The sequence below is a fragment of the Sphaerodactylus townsendi genome, linkage group LG15, assembly GCF_021028975.2.
Source record: "Sphaerodactylus townsendi isolate TG3544 linkage group LG15, MPM_Stown_v2.3, whole genome shotgun sequence".
NCBI classification, from domain to species: Eukaryota; Metazoa; Chordata; class Lepidosauria; order Squamata; family Sphaerodactylidae; genus Sphaerodactylus; species Sphaerodactylus townsendi.
Window position 1 is genome coordinate 9,870,275 of NC_059439.1, and position 17,788 is coordinate 9,888,062.

Sequence of the window (17,788 nt, forward strand, 5' to 3'; positions counted from 1 at the left end):
TCTAGAATCCAGCCAAATGCTAGACCCATCTCCTGCAAAAAATAAATAATGCATAGTTAAGCATTCTTAAATCCACTGTGTATCACTATGTAGGAAGGTGTCTTTGTTTCTTAGGGGCTATGGATGGTTTGCAGTAATAGGCAGAAACAACTATTTTTAAGAAAAGAGTGCGGAACTGCTACTGCCTATCCCTTACTTCAAAACATGCCTGTTCAGTTAGTAAACAGCACTGCTTTAAAAAGGCAGGACAGTCAATGTGTTTGCTTAAATGGCCATAGGTCTTTGCAAGTGGGTTGAAGAAACCATCGAAGGTCACAAAATGGCAAAATTATACCAGATTCATTATAAATATTTAACACAAATTACACTAGATTCATTATACAGGTTTAGCAGCGGTCTTTATTGTTAGGAAAAGCACTTGAAAACCCTTCATTCTCATTACTTCATGGTGTTTTGACCTTGCGTGATCTTCATTAAAAGGAACTCCGATCCTTATTTTAAACTGCAGGTATTGGGATCTGCAACAAGGAAACACTTTAAATACTTTAAGGAGGTATTTAAAAATGAGGCATATTCAACAAGAAGCAAGAAAGTTACCGATTTTACAAACTGGGATAGGACAGCGGAGACGGTCCAGGAGGATTCACAATAACACCCCGAAACATTTCTTTTCTTTTTTTTCAAATGAGAGGGAGGGATGCACAAAAAAGGCCCCAAAACAATCAGGCTTCCGAGGCTAGTTCAAAATGGGGCAGCACTTCCTCCTTGACCCCAAGCTACGTGATTATTTGGACCCAGAGCACAAAAGCGAGACAGGCTGGCTCATTCTCACCAAGGCAGCATTTCCATAGCTCCTCTGGCTCATAAAGCATTCTGCCAAGATGATCTGACCCCATCCGAGCCTCTTTATCTTCAAAGGCCTTAGATGTAGACCTGCGGCAGCCTATTCCCCACCGTGGATTAGGAGCTTCCATTGAACTCAGCAGAGGGAAGGGCAGACAGGCCTTGCATCCCACAAATGCTGCTGTGCACTGATATTTTTAATGGGGATATGAACTGAAGCCTGTTAGAAAATGCAGTTATAATTAGAGCCCGGCTCCCAGAGGCTGTCTAGGCACCAGCCGCTAAGTGCATTGGCAAATAATGTCATTATTTGGCCGATGCCTAACGTAAGGGGTTGGGGGTGGGGAAAGATACATTTTCTCCACCGCCCCTGGTTAGGGGATATAATGCCAGACAAAGAAATGTGCTAGCCTCCTATTTTTGGTGGTTATTCCATTTATTAAGCAGTAACTATACTCTTTTCCACTGAAAGATGATGATAGAATTGTATATTAATCCACCATGTCCTGGACCTTCTTTGTTCTAGAATGCTCCGCTTGGGAACTAGTGTCTTGGGAACAGAACTAGGTAGGCACTAGAACCCAAGCGGAGCATTCTAGAACAAAGAAAGTCCAGGAAATGGTGGGTTAATGTACAATTCTACTGGCATCATTGGATAGAAAAGAGTATACATACAAATATGGGGAGGATGCTGTGAGAACTGCAGTTTTGTAAATCCTTATTTTGTGAACGGAGTTCACACAACTCTGCCAAATACTTGGGTTTAAAATAATTTGGTCCCATTGAACTAAATGAAAACACAGACGAGCCATTTGGTCTAAAGCAGCACTCCATTTTAATGGAGGATTCAAATGTTGCCATTGGCAATCCATATTTTCCCTGCTCACCTTTTTCAAACCTCTTTTGTGTCAGGTTTTTGGAGGGTTTATATTTTTAAAAACATTTTGAACAGAACTGAAGATCTAGCATCTTCTGTCCTGCACATCTTTTCAGCCAATTATGCATAAGATGTCTGCTGCTCTGCAGGGGCAAATGTCCATCGGGGTAAGATTTCTTATACAGATTTCTCCTCACGCCACACAACACCACTTTAAGCACAGCTTTAATTTTCTTTACTGCCAGAGTGTGGGGAGATTTGCTCGTGAGCACAGCTTTGCTCCAACACCTTTCCTGTGCCTACTGCCAGCCTTTCTAGCTCCACCCCTCCCACTGCCGTACATGCCTCCTCCCTTCCTGTTGTAACGGAGTCCTTTCTTCTTCCTCCTCATTCTGCCAGATCACTTTTCCGCTGCCTGTTTACTGGCCCTGATTCCCCCTCCTCCTGCTGACTTCTATGTGCTGGGAAAAATGAGACACAGAGCAGTTTATGGGTAACGGCATGGGAAAGTGATGACTGGGAACTGGGAGAGCATTCCAAAAGGCAGATAACGTTGTTTCAGGTGGTCCATGCGCTGCCATTACTGCCCCGCTTCCTTCCACCAGTAGGTGGGCAAGGAATTTATTATTTCAACATTTATTATTTATTATATTGCAATATTGATATATCAACACAGAAAGATAATAATTGTAAAAATGATGCTTTTTAGTGCATTTTCAAACCAGATTTTTGTTTTCCCCCCTCCCCCTCCCACCAAACAAGTATGAACATGATTGCAAGGGGATCTCCCCAGCTGTGGTTGAATAAGAACTTGCATGGCAGCCCCCACCCCACACACCTTTGTGAAACGAGCACTAGCCCCTGAAATCTCTAAACAATATAAATTGCATTGTGCAGTGTGTAAGATATTTAAATTATTATAGCCATTGGACATCCAATGGAAACACAAATGTGGTTGGGCTGAACTGAACAATGTGGAGCGACCAATCCAATGAATAGGATGCTACTCAGCCCCACAACAAAATATGCTGAACACCAGAGTAAAGGGTAATGCTTGCCCCACTGCAGACAGGGGAAGTAGCGTGGAGAAACAGGGCAAACATACCATGAAACAAAGGCTGCACTACTTCTGGTTGCTGTAAACTCTCTGTGCATAATGGGCAGTTGATTGATTACACATGTATGTGGATTAGCTGTGCTTTATACCAGAGGTGCATTGGGAGGAAATGGCGCCTGGGTACAACACCTGCTCTGGACGGCCCTCTCCCTGTGCTTGGGGGCTGCTCGGACAGGTACCAGAGTGGCAGGCCGGCTCCTGGGGAGGGCAGAAGCCGGCCTGCAGGGAGCTGGGGGGGGGGCAGGGCACCACAGCAGGCATCCCAGGAGCCAGCCTGCCACTGTGGTGCCCATCTGAGCTGCCCCCACCCCTGAGGACCTGGGGAGGGAAGGAGGCGGCTTGAACGGGCGCGTGGCTGAAGGCTGGGTCTGTCTTTAGGCACCTCCCCCACACCGACCCAGCTCTTCTGAGCTGGGTTGGCACGTGGGAGGAGGGGGGTGGGAGTGATTTTGCACCCCCCACCATTGTGTCCGGGGTCATTTGCCCCCTGTCCCTGTTGGCGGTATGCCCCTGCTTTATACAATGCTAGGGAAACTTACACTGCACCTGTTTAAAGATGTTTGTTACTAGGAACACCATCCTAAGGTGGGACCTGGAGATCCCCCAGAATCACAGCTCATCTCCACACTACAGAGATTGATTCCCCTGGAAAAAAATACATGCTTTGGAGCTCTCTACAGCTATGACTCAAATTAAACTGCTCATGTTTGTCCCAGAGGAGAGATTCGTGGAAAGATGTAATCTGGTTCTGTTAGCTGTAAGTAAATAAAATACAATACTCTGGATGATACAGAGTTCTATATGATTTGAAAACTGGCATATAGATCCTTTGTCCTGATATATTAAACAGAACATACATATTTTCTAAAGCAGATGTGTAAACATGTGGAATTGTTGTCATAATGATATATTAAATTCTAAGATACATGTAAAAATATCACAAGTGCTCTTTCTTTTTCACATTGCTTTTCTTAAAATCAAACTTATTTGTTTTATTCTGAAGGCATGAAACCAACCATATAGGCTAAAATCTAAAGTAAAAAGAGATTTTTGTTAGATAATTGTAATTAAACAAGGTAATAAGAATAATTCCATGAAAATGTGTTTATATCACAGCTGATCCTTGTATAGTAGGGTTATTTTAACAGAGTTTATAGGATTGTTTCATTAACGTGTTTGAGGAAAACAGCTCTCAAGAAATTCTTATAGCTTGACTTAGCTTTTGGGTAGCCCCATTCACGAGCCAGGCGCTTGGCCACGACGCTGCAGCCATGTCACCATATCCCACTGCTCCTAAAGGGGTGTGGGGAGGCTTCAAATGTGCAAAAATCTCCCCACCACTCTATAGGACTGTTCAAAATGTATCTTTTTCAATTGTGTATGTTAACCCTGTTGTTGAATAAATCTAAGTAAATATTATTGCAATGTTTAATATTCTCAATTTTGGTGGCTATAGTTTTTAAGGGCTATAGGAATATTAATAAATCTGAATATTAACTGATAAAAGTAACCAAGAGCATGCACATTTTCCTTTCAAACTCAATTTAAAGGCATTCACAGGACTGAAGAATGAATTCTGTCTTCTGCAAGCAATTTGGGAACTAAGTATAGATAAATACAAGTAGGATCCTGCAAGGACTTGCTGAGCATCTAATTTCCACCTCTCTCACTATTTCTTTCCTTTCCCTGAAATCCCTTCCCATTCTTTTCCTTTTCTCCTTCTCAGCCAATCCCCAAATGACCTTTATCCGCCTCTGTCTCCAGTTCCCAACCACAGCCTCTACCTATGAAAATCATGGCTTCATTGTGTGGTCTTGGCAGCTGGGCCAAGGCCATTTGCATAGTTGGGAAACCTCAAGGACTTGTAGAGTGGGGTGCATCACCTTGCTCTGTCTCCCTTCCCACATTATTTCCCCATCTCTTCTTTTTTTTTTGTTTACCTTTATTGGCATACAGAACATACAAAATAAATACAATTAAAATTACTAGATAAAACTTCACACTGGATCATAAGTTCAGTTCGCAAACCTCAGCCAGAAACTTTGCCACTGCGAGACAACAGTCAAGGTCATTACAGTTTAAGAGCATATTTACTTTATCAAGCTCTGTAAGGGTTTTCATAGAGTCAATGATTTGTAATAAGCTGAATCTTGGATTCTGGTAAAGTGGGCAGTGGAGGAGAATGTGCGCAATGGAATCCAACTGCCCTGGACTGCAGGGGCAAAGCCTCTTATCGGGTTTGGTAGACCCTTGGAAGTCTTCCTCTATGGAGCGAGGATGGCATAATGTTAAATCTAGCCAGCATGTAGGCTTCCGGCCTATATATAGGGTTGGTAAGCGCTGCAATCATAGTAGGCTGGGTTTCCTGCACAAATGGAATTGCCACGTTCATTGGCCAGCTAACGGTGGGACTTTGTTGGCCAAGCTCTGCAGTTATTGATAATCCACGTTGCTAGTAGCCGCTCTTTGATGAGGTGGCAAATGTCTCCAGTAAGCGCGGTTAGTATATGTTCAGAGGGTCACTATGGCTTGCAGCCCAATTCCCCAATCTTTGTTACATAACTGATGCGTGCACCATTTAGAAAGTGATGGAGTTCTCACAAGGTGAGTTGCGTCAGTGAGTTGTCGGAGCTTTGATAATGAATATGGCAAGGCAAAAGATTTATTATGATGTTTTAACCAGATGAGTGGCCCTCTATAGAGTATTCGCCAGATTCTAGGCATAGAACTGCATACGGGACGCAGTTTGGCACGCCACGTAATCTATGCAGAAATTTAGAGTGGAATGATCTGATGGTAAAATTTGTTGCTGGGTGTTAAATCCAAATATGAGCTCCATAAAGCAGTTGTGCTCTGCATCCTTGCTGAAAACTTTGCAGAGCTGGGGGGAATTATATTGATTGCCTGGCATAGAGATGATAGAACCTCCCTGGTAGCATTTGCGTTTGACTGGGTCCGAGCCAATATATATTTTTTTCGATGAAAGTGGAATCAACGCACAAGTTGTTAAGCTAAACCAGAGTCCTAGATATTTGAAGATTTTTCACTCTTGCTCAATGTAGTGTCCTTCTTTATCTTCCAGATCTTGTTTTTAAACTGCTTTTTCCAAAAAAAAACCAGGATCTTAGTTTTGTCATAATTCACCTGCAAGCATCATTTTGTCTCACAAAAGTCAATGAATCCATGCAGGAGTCTTGTTAGACCAACACGGGAAAGGGATAATAGGGCTGCATCGTCCGCAAATAACAAGAGAAGGACATGCTTTGGGCCAATCTTAGGGCTGTGCCCATCCACTCGGGCCAGGGCTATGGGGAGGTCATGTAAGAAGATGTTAAATAATAAGGGTGCTAGTACACAGCCTTGTTTGACTCCCTTTTTTACCTGGACCGGGTTTGACAAAAATACCCTGTGGTCTTTTACCTGGCATGAGTTTTGGGTGTGCAGTTGTTTTATCAGAAAAAGAAGTCTTGGATCGTCCCCATCTCTTCTCCTGGCTACCCCATATTCTCAGTCTCATTCTCTCTTTAGCCATTTATAGGGTTGTTAGCCTTCACGTTGTGGCTGGATATCACCCACTATCACATCTGATCTCCAGGTGACAAAGATCAGCTCACCTGGAGAAAGTGACCACTTTGGAAGGTGAACTGTATGGCATTATACCCCATTGAAGTCCCTTCCCAAACTCCACCCTTCTCACCCATCCCCAAAATCTCCAGGTCGTTACCCACCCAGAACTGCCAACCTTAGCCATTCGCCATCCTACCTTTTATCCACCTGCCATCTTCAACTACATGTATTTACTTCAATTATGCCCTACTTTTCCCCACTGTAGAGGCCAAAGCAGTTTACATTATTCTCCTCTTCTCCTTTTTATCCTCTCAATAAACTTGTGAGGAAGGCAGTATGTGTCCAGCCCAACATCACCAAATGAGTTTCAGTGGCAGACTGGTGGTATTACCCTGGGCCTCCCAGGCCCTGTTCTGAGGTTCTAACTGCTATACCACACTTATTTTCATAGGGTCTGCTGCATTACAATATTTGTACAATCTGTCCTAATAATTCTCAACACAGTGTTTGTCTTCTTCTCTGCACTTGAACACTGGGTCGATGGTTTCATTGAGCTATCTGCTATAACCTCAAAAGTCCTTGTCACGTTCAAATATTGGCTGCACCTTTGTTTCAACTGTGATGCCACCTCTCTGATGTACAAAGCCCTGCAGACTCTCTGTTACTCTGCAGGGTGGGGTACTATCGAATCTAAAACCATTAAGTTAGTTACTCCTTGGACTCTTTGGCCATGCTCCCATCCAGAGAGATTTTTCAATTACTGAATAGGAGGTTGCTTGATCAGGAACATCAAACCCTAACTGAAAAGGCCTCCAGGTCTTGCTCTCCTCTTGCCCTGGGCATTCCTTATAGTGGAAATAGGGGCCCCCAAAACCATCAAGTAATTGTGCCCAGATACAAAGAGCAATGATGCTGGCCCGCTGCAATGCTCTTCCATCGGCTGTATTAACAGGGAGATTCACCAAAACTCCCTATCATCAAAGGCTATGTATGTGTAATAGAAATTGTGTAGACTCCGCAGACCATATCCTACACTACTGCCCCCTTTACGCCATTCATAGAACCAAATATTTATCAGCCCTGCTGATTAAAAAACTGCACATATCTAATTTACAAAATATTATCTTTTTATTAGACAATCCCAGCAGCGATGTAAATGATGCGGTTGCCAGATTTCTTGACTTGTACATAAGCCAGAGTTCCAGGAGCAAAATTTGAACAATACCTTCCTTCCCCTTTTTTCTCCTCTTTTTAATGTATAAAAATTCATTTTATATTCTTATGCCAGTTTTTTCTTTTCTTATTCAGTTGAATGAACCCTAGATACACAACATTGTATTATTACTATGCCAATAAAGGTTCCTTGAGAAGTTTGCTTGAGGAAAGGTTGTACCTCAAAAGTTTTAGATCAGGGGTCTGCCTTTCTGAGCCTGTTAATACCTTTGGAATTCTGACAGGAAATGATGGGTACGACCACCAAGGTCCACCACAGGAAGCAGAGCCTACTGCAGGAGATGAAGAAGGCACACAGAGAGTGGAAGCCCAATTGCAGGGGAGAAGAGGGGCAACTGTAAAAATACAGCAGGGTGAGAGAGAATAGGGTGAGAGAGAATAAAACAAATACTGTGGTAGCAGCACTGAAGCAAATGTTATTTTTACCTGCACGGCCAATCAGATCTTCAAAGGTCAATCAAAAGTCACACTGGCTAAAACTACCACCCGTTTTCTTAAACACTTGGTGGGTCCTAAGAAAGGCATTGCAGGCCCCATGGCACCCACAGGCATCATGCTAGGGATTTCTGTCTTAGACAGTTCAGAACCCATCAGCATTTATGTGAAGTTATGATTTTTGCTCTTCAATATTCTTTTGTCACACTGTTGCCCAGTCACCAAATTTGGACAGATCCTCTCACAATCACAGCTATTCACAATCCATGGTTTTTGCTATCTTGTATAATTTGGTAAAATCTGCAAACTTGGCCACCACACAGCTCAGTCCCAATTCCAAAACACCGAAAAGTGGCTGCAATACCGATCCCACGTAGCTCACTTCCCTCTTTTGTGAAAACTGTCCATTATTTGTGTTTTTAAACCAGGCTTTTTTTCCTATAAAAGGACCTGTCCTCTTATCTGATTACTGCTAAGCTTATTCATGAGCCTTTAGTGACACATCTTGTCAAAAGACTTTTGGACTGTCTATTTAATTATAAATAATATGTATATATTTAATTATCATACTGCCAAATTATGAGTAACTCTGTTATTAATTTTACCATCGCGCTGGCATCATTTAAGACAAACACCCATGGATAGGGACAAAGGTCCACAGTGATAGGGAGAAGCATGAATAAATAACCATGTCATTGTAAGAAAATGAATACTTTGTTCTTCTGATAGGACTTTCTGCCTAACATGATTACTAATTATAATGAAATAACATTTCTCTCAGCTAAGGGGGCATTATCAGATTAGTCTTCTCTGGGGAAAAAATGGCATGCCAAGAGAATTTTTAAAAAATCTCGTACATTGTTCCAAAGCATATTGGCTTTCTATTTAGAGGAAATCTTGAATTCTGTATTTCAAGGAAGAAAGGATTACAGATTCAAAATGAGACTACCCACAATCCACAGCTTGTTCAGTGCTTCAGATCCTTGAGTATTCTGACAAGGAAAAAAACAAGTCTGATCTGTCAGCATATACATTTTTATCATTTGTTTGTTTAGATGGATTTATTGTATATTCAAGGATACAATCCTAAAAAAACACTTTCCTGAGAGAAAGCCCCCGCAGAAAAGAAATGTGATCCCCACCCCCCCGAGTATACCCACTTAGGATAAGACTATCACCTCTACAGAAGCTTTGGTAGAAAGGAGATGTATTTTTCTGAGGGTTGTTCTTTTTGAAATGAAAGTGGCACAATAAAAAATATGGCATGAGGTATTTTAAAAGTTTGTTCAGGTAAATAATACATTAGGTTTAATACTCACTAGTAGAAAAGTATGTGGAAATACCAGCGTGACCCAATGATAAAGTGCTAGTATCCATTGTTATATTTTTCCTTATTATTTGCTTGGTGTTGTTCAACTAAACTTTACAATTACTTTTATGCACCAGAAAAGTCTGATTTTCAATTCACCTTTCCAAATACTTCAAAGAACTAAAATAGCCGCTATTCTATAGACATTTGAAACCCATGATGTTATATGTGTACCAGTAGCCAAACAAATTGTAACTAAAGAAGAAATCTCAGATGGCAAGAGGCAATATTTGCCCACAATAAAGATGATATTAGTAGCTAGGAATACATTAATCAGTTTTGCTACTAGAAGGCAGCAAGTTGTTGTTCTTCAGGATGCTATTCGAACATGTACTTCCTTTTGCCCTCAGGTCAGGCACCATTTTTCCTCATTGCTTTCTAATGGGAAGTCTTCCATCAACTTCCACTGTAAGGGAACTGTCTTTCACAATCTACCCCCTAGCTTTTGAATCTGATGTAGAAAAGCCAATCTTTTTTTTCAATTTTGTCTTTGTCACACTTCGTTGCAGTTCCCTCTCTCTCAGTTAGTATTCTGCAGCAGTGGAAGAAAGCAAAAGATGTTCGAAGATGTTATACCACTAGCGTTAGTATCTCTGGTCAAGTAGGAATGCATGATCAACACTACAGTAGCTATTAGTAGTTGTTGTGGTGCATGGGGGAACATTATGCTACACAGCCCAGAACCTATCAGTTCTGGCATTAACTGCTATAAAATCAAACTGGTCCAGATTGTGTCTGTTTACCGCTGATAATGTATCAATGGCAAATCATCCAGCAAACATAGTATGCCTAGAAAGCGTTTTGATGTGATATCACCCCATGGGTCAGTAATGAGTGCTTGCACCTTTACCTTTAAAACTATAAAATCAGAAAATAACAAATATGCATAGTGGCCTCTCCATAATATAGTTCAAAGCACCTCTTTCCAAATTGCTGCTCCCCAATAATTTTCCTACAAAAATCCACTATGAACACAAATCCTGTTGTATGTCTCAAATTCTCCTTTCCCTTCAGAATTTCTTTTACAAACGGGGGGGGGGGGAGAATAGGAGTATTTTAAACATAGGTAACAAGGAGACAATCTGAGGGAATTTTCTCTCCCTCACTGAATATCCCCTCTCAAGAAATTCTCTCTCCAAAAACCCATCACTCAGCCCAATCCCAACTCTTTCTTACCTTCCTTTCTTCTTGAACATAAAGGTGCCTCAAAACTTTGCTTCCCAGTCCACGCTCCAGAACTCCTCTACCCTTAAATTCCCCCATTTGCTTTTCATCTCAAATTTTTATTCCTTCCTCTCCACACTCTGCCCAACTCCAAGTTTTCTCCTGACCAACTTTTTTCTCCTTTACATTTTGCCTCATAACCCCACTCTTCAAACCCTCCACTTATTCGCCCTCACCATTTCTTTCCTGCCCCCAATTTATCTTAATCAGTTTCCCTAACAAAATTCTCTTCCCCCTGATCTCCTGACCTTCCATCCTATTCTTTACTTTCTCCCGCCATAATTCCCCTTAACGGTCTCCAAAAATTGCGTCGCTCTGCCCACAAAATTATCCTTCCACTGATCCATAGCTTTTCCAGCCATAACTTCCCCCCAACTGCCTCCACAAATTCTCTTTCCCTTCTCTACTTCTCCTTATAAAAACTCACCTCACAAATTCTCTTCCCCTCCCCAAACTTCTCTTTATCATCCTTGCCCACAAGTCTCCTTCCCTTCCCTGCTCCATAGATTTTCCCGCCATAATTTCTCCACAAATCCCCTATCCCCATTTCTTCTCACCCCTCACGAAGTCTCTTCCCCTCTACATTCTTCTCCTTAAGTCACACCCACTTCGTATTTAGCCCCGCCCCATCACTCCACACCCACTCTCCACAGAAACCCCGCCCTTCTCCCTCCACCGCCCCACCTACCCTTCTCCCTCCAATCAGGAAGCCCGGTCTGTAAACACTGGAAACGGGCGGGGCAGAGCTGGGCGTGCCGGCGAAGCGGCGGCTCTTCCCTTCTAGGAACGGCGCGGCCAATGAGAGCGCGAGGGGGCGTGGCCTGTGTCCATGGGGACCGGGGTTGGGCTCAGGAAAGGTCTCTTTTCACCCCCATTGTTCGCTGGAGCGAGTCGTGCGGAGTGGAGCCGAAGGCGAGGAAGGGCGGTGGCGACCGGGCCGGGCAGGTGGGTGCCTGGGTGGGAGTCTGTGGAAAGGAGGGCGGCCCCACGAGGTTCTTGCTCGTGGATGTTCGTGTGAACGCCGTTTCGGGTCAGGTTGAGGGGGTTGCTAGAAGGACCCCCTTAGTAGTAGTAGGAAATGAATTGGGTAGGGGGATCCTGCATGGGGTCTGTTGACTTTGGAGGGGAAGATTAGGCAGCCCACTCATTAGAACTTCCCCATAAGCCCATTGGGGTTACCTGTGTAGTTCCTTTAAGGAGCTACGAGGGGTGGGAAGAGAGACTCTCTGCAGATGGGGGAAAGAGGAGCTGTAGGTAGGACCAGGGATGATTTGCAGTGTCTGGTCAGAGGTGGGGAGGGAGGTCAAGGAGATCCAGCAGGTTGTCCTCTGGGAGACTGTGTAGGGTGAGGCTTGTAAGAATGGTAGACCCTGACTTGGAGAGGATTGGGGTGGGAGGAGCAGTGCATCCTAATAGGGGTGATGAGAGGGTGGAAGGGCATGGTTGGGTTGTCAGAAGTGAGGGTCCTTTGGGGAGTGTGGGTGCAGAGGGGTGGTAAGGAGCTTTGCTACAGCAGCAGTGAATCTTTTGTAGAGCCAGGGAAATGTCAGGTGGTTTATAAAGAGAGCGTCTGAGGTTGGGTTCAGCAAGAGCGCCCCTGGAACTGGACCCGGTTTTGTATGGTGATGTCCGTGGGGTGAGTGGGGATGCTTGGCTGTCACTAAAGTTTTGGGTGGGGACATTGTGTGGACAAGATAGGAATGGGTGAGCCCGTTGCAAACTCTGAGCTAAGGAAATTTACTTATGGGGAAAGAGAAGGCAGTAATCAGTGTGTGGGTGATGGTGGGGTATCCAGGGTATCCAGACCAAGTTGCAAGTGATGGGAGGGGTGGGGTGGGCAAACCTACCTTGCGGTGTGTGTTTATGCATCATGCATTCTGAGAACACTCCTTTTGTTTGTGGTTTCCATTCGGAAGATGTTCCCTGGGGTCGTACGTTGTGACGACAGAATAATTTGGGGTATTTGCAGTGTCGTGGGAGCAAAATCTAGTTTGAGGGAGAGATTCTGGTTTATCCGAAATGAGCAAAGCAGTGTTTGTGATATATCTGTGAATTCTGTGGGGGACGGTGGTGGTCGTCTTTATTTAATCTTGGAATTTACAAGCTTGTGGTTTTATGAAGCCAGGTCTAAAAGGTAAGGTTCAGTTAGTCGGGACAATTGAATAATGCAGTCTTCCCTGAGTGGGGGGTGGTGGTGTTTGTGTGTGTTTTCCCCTTTGTGTCTGTGTTGGAAAAGTGTGTGTCAGCTAAAAGCTGGTTGTGTGGTTAATAACGTGCCTCTGTAAACAGGAGAGGCTGTAAAACCATTAGGTCACTCCATACTAAAGGCTGTGGAATTTAGTTTTGTTCCTGTGTCGCGCTTTTGACACTCCTGTTTCATAATCCAACTTTTCTCTCCCAGACACGCCCTTCATGGGTCTTCTCCCCAAAGCAAATTTCTTCAGCCATTTTAAATAAGTCTCCTATTAAATCAAGAAGCAGCTTTGTACACAATTTGGAGGGTGGAAGGAAATGTCCTTTTCTCTTTCTGTGATCTTTTTCTGAAACTCTGGCAATCAAGCACACATGATGGAGTCTCAGATGCATTTGGGAGTTCTGCTTTTCCATTTGCGTAAGCTCTGGGAATGTTTGGAGAAATCTGGTGAAAATGCTCTTGATTTGTGCCCAAAAAAACTGCACAATAAGAACGGGTTGTTCTTTCAGTTAATGCATATACTGCATGTATAATTGTGTACAGAAATGCTCTTCAACTGAAGGTTTAAAGTATTACACCTTTTAACTTTTATAAAGTATTAGAGAAATACAGTATAAAACCTTTCGTTATTATGGTGACCCTAGCAGTTGACTCGTAGTGACTTCCAGGAAGTAATTTTGTTGCCAAAAATACATGTTTTTCAGTAGGCCTTTTATAGTCTGTATAATTGTGGTCTAATCAGAATGGTTAATTGCAGAGCAACAAATGTTTCTGCATTAATATGGATATCATCACCATGCTAAGTGGCGGAATGTCAAACTCTTTACAAAGTACTGCCAATTGCTTTGCAACAAAGCTAAAGAGGACTGCTTTTAAAGGGGAAAACAGGGTTGGGTGGAAAACTGGGATTCTTACTTTGGAAAAACTGTGTTTAGTATATGCGATTCCACACTTCCCATGTAAAGGTACCTGCTGTAAGGTGTTGGGAAAGGATGTTCATATTTAATTAGTAATTGCAGCTTGGGTTCTACTCAGTTGCCCAATTATGTGAAAAGCTCAACTAGGCTAGCAAATCTTCATTAACTACTCCTTGGAATTCTCAGTGTTGCCTGGAGGCCTGGGGCTGGTAATCTGTGTTCTGCAGGTATTTAATTATTGGGGTTTTTTTGTTTAAAAGCAAGTTTGCAGAGATAGCAGTGGACTCCTTGGGAGCTTCAGAATTGCTATTGGTTACCAGAGGGAGTATAGTCTTGCACAAACCTGTTATCTCCTTCTGCTAACCCATTCTTTGCCACTCCTCTTTATTTATTTATTTTTAAGTAGTTTGCTGATAGAAGGGTAGATCTCTCGATGAGCCTGTTCCTGGTGCTGTTGCTTCGAGCATAAGTGTCTTGACATGTTCATCCTGTGACGCAGCTCTATTATTACTCTTCTAAAAGAGCCAGAACGCCAGGCACTTTGGCGCTTTGTCTGTGTGCTGAATGAGTCATATGGGAATCTTGGTGCCTTTCACAAGAAGCGGGCGGTGTGTTGGTGAAGGAAATTGGAAGCCGAGAAGCCGCTGACTGTCTGCTTGCCTGTGTATTCTGTTCTGTCTCTTCCACTTCCTTTTTGCCCAGCTTACTACCTCCAACAATTCTTTACTTTGGATTGTATAGTGGGTTATACTATTTGTTCATATGTAAACCACAAGGGAGGAAGTGGGCATTTGAAGCCAGGATCTAATCTTGGCGGCTCTGCTATGGAACTTCTCTGTGACCTTGAACAAACAGCTGCACTCTATGATTCATGTTAGAAAAGTTAGGTGCTTCTTGTAGTTGAGTGGGAGTGTATAATTATGATCTAAAAAGGAATCTTACATTCTAAGGCTGGAAGAATAAAGCCCAGTCAAATTATGGTGGTGTGGTTAGGAACAGCTGACTCAGATCTGGAGAACTGGGCTCATTTTCCCTGGTCTTCCACGTGAAGCCTTTTGGGTGACCTTGGGCTAGTCACAGTTCTATCCAAACTTTCACAGTCCATACAGAGGCAGGCAATGACAAAATACCCTTCCGAACATCTCTTGCCTTGAAAATCCTATGGAGTCACCATAAGTCACCTGTGACTTGACAGCTCACACAAACACATATAAGAGGTGTGAGTTTGGAGTAGTTTCATTGCATCTGACTACCTTGTTTCATTTTCCCCATCTTAGAGTGCAAGGTTCCTTTTTAGTGCATAGTTATATACCATTTAACCGTATGCGTGAATTTTGGTTGTGTGAACCATTTTAAAATCCTTATTGCTCAGGTTAAGGTAGAGCTGATAGTAACTTTGTGAAAAGGATACTGAACTTGAGAGACATGGGCTTGTATATCTCGCCTCTGCCCCAAAGCTTCTGACAATGGAATTGTCAGGACAGACCAAAAAACTATAGATCACTTAGTGCATCATAAGCGCTCTATAAATTATTGCCAGCAACAGTAAAAGAGGTGTGTGAAATAAGAGTTCAACTGAAATTGTCTATTTCTTCAGAGGTTTGTCTGAAATTTTCTACCCTTTCCAGGAAGAGTGCGTGTAGGATATTTTCATAACCATGAAGTCAGAAACATGCCACTTCAGTCAAGTGAAATATTTAGATCTTGGGACCCTGTAGTTGAGGTTTTGCTCTGTAACACAGGGTTGATGAGTGTCTCTCTAAGGTGATTCTTGAGATTACACATTTCATTGGCATACCTCATCAGTGAGCTAAAGTAAATCTTTCTTGTATGCTCTGCCAGCATGCACTAACACCTCCGTAACCCCCCCCCTCCCAACATGTTCTAGTTTGGCCCCCATTTTCCCTTATGCCTCCTTAGAAATGTTAAAAATGTTTAGCTGTCTTCAGAGGTGAGTTGACGATTCTTTTCCTCGCCGCTACTTAGGGCAAGGCGAAGGATTTTTCTATTTGCGTTAGCCAAATGATTAGCTTAATTAATCAGGTTGGCAGCATAGATGAAAGGATAAGGCATGGGAGTTGCCTGGGAAAGGAGAAGTTTGCTTGTAAAGATGAGCCAGGAAAAGAAAGAGACCCAATCTGGAGAGACGATCACTGTAATAATGCTCGGGGATTTGCAGGTGCAGGTGAAACCGTCTCCTTTCTTCAGATGTTCGGGCCAAAGATGTGTGAAAGGGCGGTGGCTGGTGTATTAACTTCCTTAACTATAAAATAATGAATCTCAGAATTTGGTGGAGGGGTGGAGCCTGAAAGGTCAGTGGAAATAGTTGTGGGAGGGGCATCTCCCACCCCCCATCCCCTTCTGTCTCAGTTTTTGACTGGTATCTTTAGACTGGGGGGCTTGCTTGAACACGGTCCAGGATGATGCTGTAGGCTGTCAACATTTCTCAGCCCTCATGTTTTCGGGGGGGGGGGGGTCTTTGCAGTCCTTTTCCGACCTCTTAATGATCCACCTCCTCTTTTCTGTATACAAATGGGGGTGTTAAGCAAATTTAAGGGTGGTGGTAAAATGTGTTGAATTTTTGCTTTTGTTCCAAATGTGATTTGCAAAAACAACGGCCCAGTAAAGTGATCTTTTGTTAGAAAATCTGGGTGTGTTTTAGGTCTGAGTGGCCTCTGTATCTTTTCAGTTACAGGGCTGTTTCCTTGTAATTGTGTCCCAGGAGAACTTTTATCTTTCCTTCTGTTTATTTCATTTCAATCACATATAACCATCCCTTCGAGGTTGGCGACAGCTGCCTTTTTGATGTGGTTGTTAGAACATCACTTCTACATTCAAAGAATTTATTAGCTCAATCGTTCCGGTGGCTCTGTCTGTCAGAAGGCTGCCAAAAGGAAGCTAAAACATTGTGGTTAACTGTGGATTAAGAGTGGTGCTTTATTTGTTCTAGAGAAGTTGTTTGGCTGTGGGCCCACAAGCATATTGGACCAGAAATGCTAGCCCTGAGTTGCATGGTGCCATTCCCAGGGGTCCATTGGGCCAGAAATGTTAACTTCAAGATCAGATTGGCCTTTGCTGACTTCTTGCTGGTTGACCTTAGACCAGTCTCACACTTCCATCACCGGGTTGTTGCAAGGATAAAATGGAGCAGGGGAGAATATTATAAGCCACTTTGGATCTCTGTTGGGGAAAAGTCAGGTATAAATGAAGTAAAATAAAATATTGAAACTATCCCTTTAGAAATGGAGACCACATTAGTGAGGTTTCTTGGGAAGGGTATTATGAAACCTGGTAAGGCAAAGGTGGCCAAACTGCAGCTCGTGAGTCACATGTGGCTCTTGGCCACATAATGTGCGGCTTGTGGCTGGGGAGGCTGGTCAGTGGGGAGGCTCCCCCTCTCCTGGCCTTTCTCCTTCTGTGCTTGTCCTTCCCCTGGCTGCACTGCCACATTTTGCCACCGAGCAGGGAGGCCAGAATGGGCAGCAAGGAACTGGGGGCAGGTGTCAGAGATGGAAGTTCCCAAGGCCCGTAGCCCCTGTAATTTGTCCAGCCTTGACAACATATTGGCTGGATTTTAGATGATTCACATCTAAGATGGAGACACATCATATTTCTATTAGCACAGGCACAGCTAGTAACTATCTCTAATTTATGTCCCTCTATTTTTGACCATATATTTAGAGTCTTAGAATCATTAGCAGTATCTGTTCGCCCTTTTTGGGTACCACTTTTGTTTTTATTTTTGGCAGTTTCATTTAATATTAATAAGAATTCTTATGTATGTGTATTTCTTAATATTCATACAAAAGGTTTATAACACGTATGTAATATTTGTTCATGACTTGTGGCTCTCAAACAGCCAAAGTTTATTCTTCCATTAAGCAAGTCTGGCCATCCCTGTCATAGGTTATTTTTTTAATATGAGCAAGGTGACCCAGCCCTCTGGATGAATGGTGAATTCCTACAGTTGTGATCAGAGAGACTGTTTCCCAAGGTGTGTCTCTTTTGGAAC

General features: G+C 43.1%; 1 protein-coding gene and 1 long non-coding RNA gene across 3 annotated transcripts in view; one reads left to right on the plus strand and one right to left on the minus strand.

Moving 5' to 3' along the window:
• Positions 1-381: 381 nt before the first annotated feature.
• On the minus strand, positions 382-11,253 carry LOC125445126. The gene is made up of 2 exons (XR_007246267.1): positions 11,223-11,253; positions 382-518 (listed from the first exon to the last, which is right to left on the minus strand). It is a non-coding gene; the product is annotated as an uncharacterized LOC125445126 (long non-coding RNA).
• Positions 11,254-11,508: 255 nt separating this feature from the next.
• LOC125445125 (junction plakoglobin) overlaps positions 11,509-17,788 on the plus strand; it is a 90,908-nt gene continuing 84,628 nt past the window's right edge. For both annotated transcript variants that reach the window (XM_048517988.1, XM_048517989.1), the window contains exon 1: positions 11,509-11,610. The gene's annotated coding sequence lies outside the window, so the exon portion shown is untranslated. The remainder of the gene's footprint in view (positions 11,611-17,788) is intronic.